Source organism: Athene cunicularia, assembly GCF_003259725.1.
Source record: "Athene cunicularia isolate RWA chromosome 2 unlocalized genomic scaffold, athCun1 chr2_part1, whole genome shotgun sequence".
Lineage (NCBI taxonomy): Eukaryota > Metazoa > Chordata > Aves > Strigiformes > Strigidae > Athene > Athene cunicularia.
In genome coordinates, this window is record NW_020799095.1 from 5,622,352 (window position 1) to 5,628,781 (window position 6,430).

Below are 6,430 nucleotides of genomic sequence, written 5' to 3' on the forward strand. Positions count from 1 at the left end.
GAGGAGGAGGACTTTGGCCGGGGGTTCAGGTCCCTTTCGCCGCCCATCCGGTAGCGCGGTCGCGGGCGGGAGCGCTGCCGCCGCCGTTCTCCCGTCCGTCTCCGTTCCCTCTCGCATACAGAGGAGGGCTCACGCGTGCGGGTCTCCTCCGGTGCGATAGACGAGCCGCGGAGAGAGGCGAGCTGCAGAGCGGGGCCACCCGGGCTGCCTTCTGCTCTCCCGGTAGTGACTCTCGTAGGAACTCGGGTGCTGATGCTCGTGTGGAGCCCTAGATGTGCTCTGTTACTTGCCAGCAGAAGGTTCCTTAAGCGGGCGTACCCATCAGGCTGTTACGGCACAGTATGTGTGGGGGTTGTGGTATGGTTTTGAGGGCAGTTGATGATTTTGAACTTTTGGCGCTCTCCTGTGTAGTGTCTGCTGTGACTCTTCAAATAAACCCTTCTAACCTACTGGCGTAATTTCTTATATTAAAACAAAGGGAAAGGGGAACGTAACCCTTCGAACTTGTATATGCCAGATGTTTGCTTGCTGCCTTTTATACAGCAAAAGAAGTTGTGTAAGTGAAACAATACAAAGTTAGAACTGAAGTGGTATTTTCATTATAAGCCCTCACGCTGGCTGGTTGAAACTTCTGAAGAAATTACTCTGAGCATGAGACTCTTCAGGGCTGTCTGAAGCCAACAGTGCAATGTCCTTGTGTGTCCTAAAGGCGTTCCCAGGCTTTCGACCTCTACATATTAGCTTGAAACTCTATAATTGAGTTACTGATGCCATTTTCAGGAAGCAGTATCTGAAAGTGATTTTTTTTTTTTTTTAAGCCTAATTCAGCTGTACTTAATCTGCTAAATTTCATTTGGCAGTCATCTTTTGGATTCTGAGCAAACGTACTTAGATCTTATAGATCTGAATAGACAGTTTATCATGATGCTGTTAGGTGTTTAAAAATCACTGGGCTTCTTTCCTTATTTTGATTAGGTAGCTATGTGAGGGTACACAGACACTGGAGATAATTGAGTATTACTGAAGAGTAAGTTTATCAGTGACAGCTGAAACACTTGTTTATTTGGCACTTTTTGGGTGACAAGAGAAAAAAAACACAGTATTTGTCTTTAAGGTGAACTTGTGATGTTTTTTGCCTGTAGAGGAGAAAGGGTGAGTTGTATGAGTAGCTGCTGTGTGACTTGTAGTACACAGCTGTTCTTACTGTTTGGTTGTTTGTTTTTGTTTTGTTTTTTTTCTTAGTAAAAGCACCATTCTGGATACAGGCTAGTAAAGAATTCTCTCATTTAAAGTTTAATCTTAACTAAGAGTAGATTTTGATCATTTTAAACAAGGCTGTTTCAAGTGCAGATTAGTATGACATGTAGTTTTATGAATTTTTTCATGAACTTGAAAACAGAATTGTTTTGTGGTCAGAGAAATGGCCCTTTTTCCTGTTATTACACCAAGTTGTGGTAATGCCTGCGGACTTTCTGCCAAGCGTTTTAAGATACAGGGCCATAACTTGGGTGATGAGTCAAGCTTACTAGGTTGGCAAGGTCAAAGGAGAATGTTCTCCTGAGAAATCTAGACTAGACTTCAGTTTGGGGCTTTAGTGGTAAGAGTGTTTTGGTTTTTTTTAACTGACCATTCTTACTATGAAAAGGTCAGATTCTGCAATTGTACCTCTTCTGGGTAGTTCAGCTCCTGTATGGAGGAGCTTCACTGATCATAGTGCTCTGCAGGGTCCCACTCTGTACATGCAATTGCAGCTTCTAGCTCTGAATGCAAACCTCTCTTGTGTTTCTCATGTTACCAAACCCTTTGTGCCTTGACCAGTGTCATTGGCCAACTTCAGGTGATACTGGTAAAAACACCGATGTCTAGCATATGTGCTACCATTGGAACCAGCTGAGTTACACCAACAGTTACTGGGGAGAACTGCTAACTGGAAAACTGCTACCCATAGTTGTGTCATCTGTGTCACTGCCATACTTATTTAACTTCCTCTCATAGCCTCAGGAATAAATTGTAAAATTCAAACAGCTATTGCAGGTAACAAGCTAGTGGATGGTAGTGAATCTACTGGTCCAGCTAATCAATAGAAAGTGACAAAACTGCCTGCAGAGTAGAGAGAATCCTGGCTGCTCTTTAGGCTCACTTAAAATTACTTGTTTTTTCTCTTTGTGACTGAGTGAAGACTGATGTTGCTGATAGCCTTCTTAGTATCCTGTGGGTCTCTGACACTAGCTGTTTCAAATTTAACTCCTCCTGCCCACAGTTACACCTGCATGCTTTGTGGAAGTACTTGTCAGCCATTAGTAGCTATTACACTTGAACACATTGCCTTCCACCTGTGTGTATTTGAGGAGAGATCCAGAAGTGTATCTTGTCTTTGGCGGGGTTATTTTTTTTGCTTCTTTTCTAAACAGTTTTCAGAATTTGGATAATACTTCTATGAAGAACAGCTACATATCCCTTTTTCCTGCTTAATCTAAGTGGCTGTCACAGTGAAGCTCAGGGGTGTGCTGGTTGAAGAGAGCATTAATTTAGGCAATAAATTATTTGTCATCTGAAGTAAAACTTACCTGGAAATAGTCATTATAAAGCTATGCCTTTAATACATGCCTTTTTTGTTTTTAAATGGTATTTCCATTAGTGGCGTTTTTAATCCTGGGATTATACTCCCTTTCTTCTGCCTGCAACAACTACTGCTCCATGGGAGATGCTCCAGTTCCTTGAGCTGTTTCTGCTTGAGGAGTAATACTTACTGTAGACGTATAATTAGCACACCTGCTCACCTAGAAAATCTGGAATCTCTGGAGTGTTGAAACCATCAGAGTGTTAGCACTGTTACTTAACATGCTGCTGGGACTCTGCATATAATAGTAACATCTTTCCTATATACCACTGCAGACCACTTTGGTATCCTGAGTACAGCAAATGCACTGGTGGGTGGTACAGGATGTGCTTTTGGCTTGCTTTATTTCAGTATTTAGAGACTGACATCAAAGAGTTTCCTGCATTAGAGCAATGTTAAGTATTTATGGTGAAATAATCAATTACTGAAGTAGGGGTTTGGCTGTGGAGGCCTAGAAAGCTTAAGTGCTATTGAGTGAAGTACTATCTTTAGTTGCCATTAGAGCATGATGGGTCCTCTTTCATGCTGTATCTGAACACAGAAATATTCTTATCTGCGAGATCAACCCAATTAAAGTGGGGGATGCAAACTCTGCATCATCTTCATGATATATAGCACTGCTTTGTACCTAATGAAGTAAAACTTCACAATAAATACACAAAAAAACCCTGTCTTGCTTAACTGTAAACAAAACCAACTTTACACTTGGTGTAAGCAAGCAGCGGTTTGGGTTGCTTTATTTTTCTTTTATGTTGGGAATCAACGCTTTTTTTTTTTCCTCAACTTTGAATGGTAGGAATTAAATCCGAGTGAGTTGCTTTATGTCTTGGCAGCAATCCACACAGTTTATTGGAGAAGATTTTCAAAATGAGACCCAAGTCACCTTTAGTAATATTTAAAACATAAATTTCATGGTTGCAGTTTTTCAATACCTTTTCTTCTCTTGAGTATCATGAATTACACTATCAGTGTCAAATATCTCCATTTATGACTCCCTTTGTTCTTTAGCAACACAGAAAAATAGTCCATGATAATGGTGGTCAGGGTGGTTTTTGTATTTAAAAAATAACTAAATGAGAAGAACTCAAATTTTGTGAAGATTTTATGTGTTGTTAAGATGTAATGGAAGCAGGATATTACTGTTAGGAGTTATTAATGTTTTGGATGGTTGTAGGCAGGAATGACAGCATAGCCAAGAAGGCTCTTCTCCAGCTGTGCTGTGGCTGTGCTGCAGTGTCAAATATGAAGGTCATACAAAAGCAGAATAAGGCCTGGTGTATGAAAACTAGTTTCAAAAGTAACTGTCAACATTATGGGCTTCTAGAAAATACTTTTTTCTTTATTATTTTTAATAGCGCTTAGACTTCAATCCCTTCCTTATTTTGTTATAAGAATAGAATGAATCTGAATGCAGATTTCTAGTCATTGTGAATGATCTTTCTTTCAGCACTTAATATCTCCTTCTCAGATCAGTAAAATAAGCATGTGTGTTATCTCTCTAAACTTGTGATAGACATACAGACTTGGTTCTGAATAGAGTCTTTGGAAAAACACCGTTCTTGCATGCAGTGTTCATCAGCTTCCTTCCTGAAAGAGAAGTGAGAGGCAATCATCTTGGTTATAGCAGTCTTCCTATTGAAAAAGTCATCTAAATGAGAATGAGACTACTAGTCTAGTTCTGGTAATTGGTAAGTTTGTAAATCAGCATTTGGGCTGAAACTTCTTTGAGTCCTGGCTGCTTTTGCAACCGTATTTTAGAAAATTTTCAACTATTTACTACAAATGAAGCAAGGACTAAGTGAATCATCTTTCTGTTAAAAACTTCGAGGACCACTAATTCTTCCACTTCTAAAGCAAGGTTTTAACACTTTGCAGGACATTAGGCTTTTCAGTTTGTGTCCTGCAGTTGTATTTTAGGTGTTTTTTAAACGGTGATCCCAAAGAGTATTTAAGTTCTCTCAACTTCATGCTAGCAACTTGATTTCCCTCCCATTCCCCCAAAAGACCTCCAAACCAAAGCACCCAAAGCTCCAAAACAGTCAGTGACGAAACTGTTCCAGTGTGCTGCAAGGTGCTGAAGCCTAGAGCCTGTTTGGTCCATTGAACTGAAACAGAGATCACTTGTCTTGAGTTCTCCATGATGCTTTTGTCACCAAATCTGGTTTTGGAGAGGACTATGGGAAGGAAGATTTTGATTGCAAGGTTTTCTTTTTTGTGTTTGCATTGAGGGTAAAATATAGTTTAAGTAAATTTAGAACTGTACAGGCATTGTGTAAGAGGAGATAAAGGTGATAAAATAACTATTAAAAGGGCGATGTTAGTGGCATGAGACAAAATACAGGCTAGGATTTGAGAGAGAGAGAGAAATGCCGAGGGCTGGTCTTGTGAACCAGGGCATATGACACATATTGAGAGACCAGGCATAATTTGCACAAGCAGCTTTAATTGTCTCATTTTTCCTAACTCGTGAGTGATGAGAGTGAGATTTCATGTTCTTCAGGGGGAAAAAAATATTGAGTGTAGTAATAAGAAAATTTGTCTATATGACAAATATTCTACACCTGTAAGATATTTCTCAGTTGTTTGAAAAGGGGCTTTAATATGTGAGTGAATCTCAGCGTTGAGACTATAGTACAGTCATGACCATGTCGCACTTTGTAATGAACAGCTTTTAAAAATACTGATCATGGATGGAGATGCTCAGCTGTGCTCTGTACAGTCAGTGTAGATGTCTTGTTTCTGTTGTGTTCTTCATACAGAGTATTCAAAAACTGAAACTGTCGTTCTCACTACTTTGGACACTATTTTACAACCTGCTATGTTAAAAGATTTTTTTCAACTTATTTGGCTTAAGATAGTCAGATGAGTAAGAGTGCATAAGCATCTGTGTTAAAAGCATAACAGGCCCAACATTAAACTTTGCTGTGTTTTTCCCCAGCTTTTTTAGCTGGAGTCTTGTGTGTCAGCTGGCCTCCTGGATAAATCTGACTGTTCAACTAAACCAACAGAAGTTAACTGCAGCATTTTCTTGTGGAAAAAAATGCCTACTACTAGCAATGGGTTTCTGACTGCACCTTAAACAGTGTATCCTGACTTATTTTTAAAATCTTTAACAAATTGTTAAGCTTGTCTTGCTGTTCTGTGTAAGCTTGTTTGCTCCTCACCGTAAAAATGGTTCCCATTATTGCTATGAAACTCCCTTAAAAAGCCAAGGGTGCACATGTGCACTTCACCAAAACCAGAACAAAAACTGTCAAGAGGAGGGTTTAAGGCTTCAGTGTTCAATGAACTGTACATTTGGATTTCTTACTCGGATTTTTTATTTCAAAGATAAAGCTTTCATACACGTACATGAAAGATTAAGAAGGCTCATTTACAAAGGAACACTGTTGATGTGTTTCCCAATTTAGGACCTATAGACTAATTTTCCTTTAAAGAAGTTAAATTGCCTGAAGAACAGTTAATTTACTGATTGCTTTACACTTTGTGTTATGTTGTTGTGGGTTTTTTCCAGTTTTTGGTCTCCTCTGGCTTTCCTCTAATTGCCCAGAGAAGTTGTAGAATCGCCATCCTTGAGGAGGGTCAAAAACGCACCCTAAGAAACAGGGTTTAACTTTGAAGTTGGCCCTGCTTTTAGTGGGTGGAAGTTGGGGTGTTAGACACATTTAAAGAGGTTTAGAAGATCTCTTTCAAAGGGTTCTTCTGATCTAGATTAGGATTCTGATTCAGCTTTCTGAAGGATTAAAAAAAAATACAAAAGATATGACGAAATGCAAGATCTATTTATGGAGAAGGAGCCTAAAAATATCT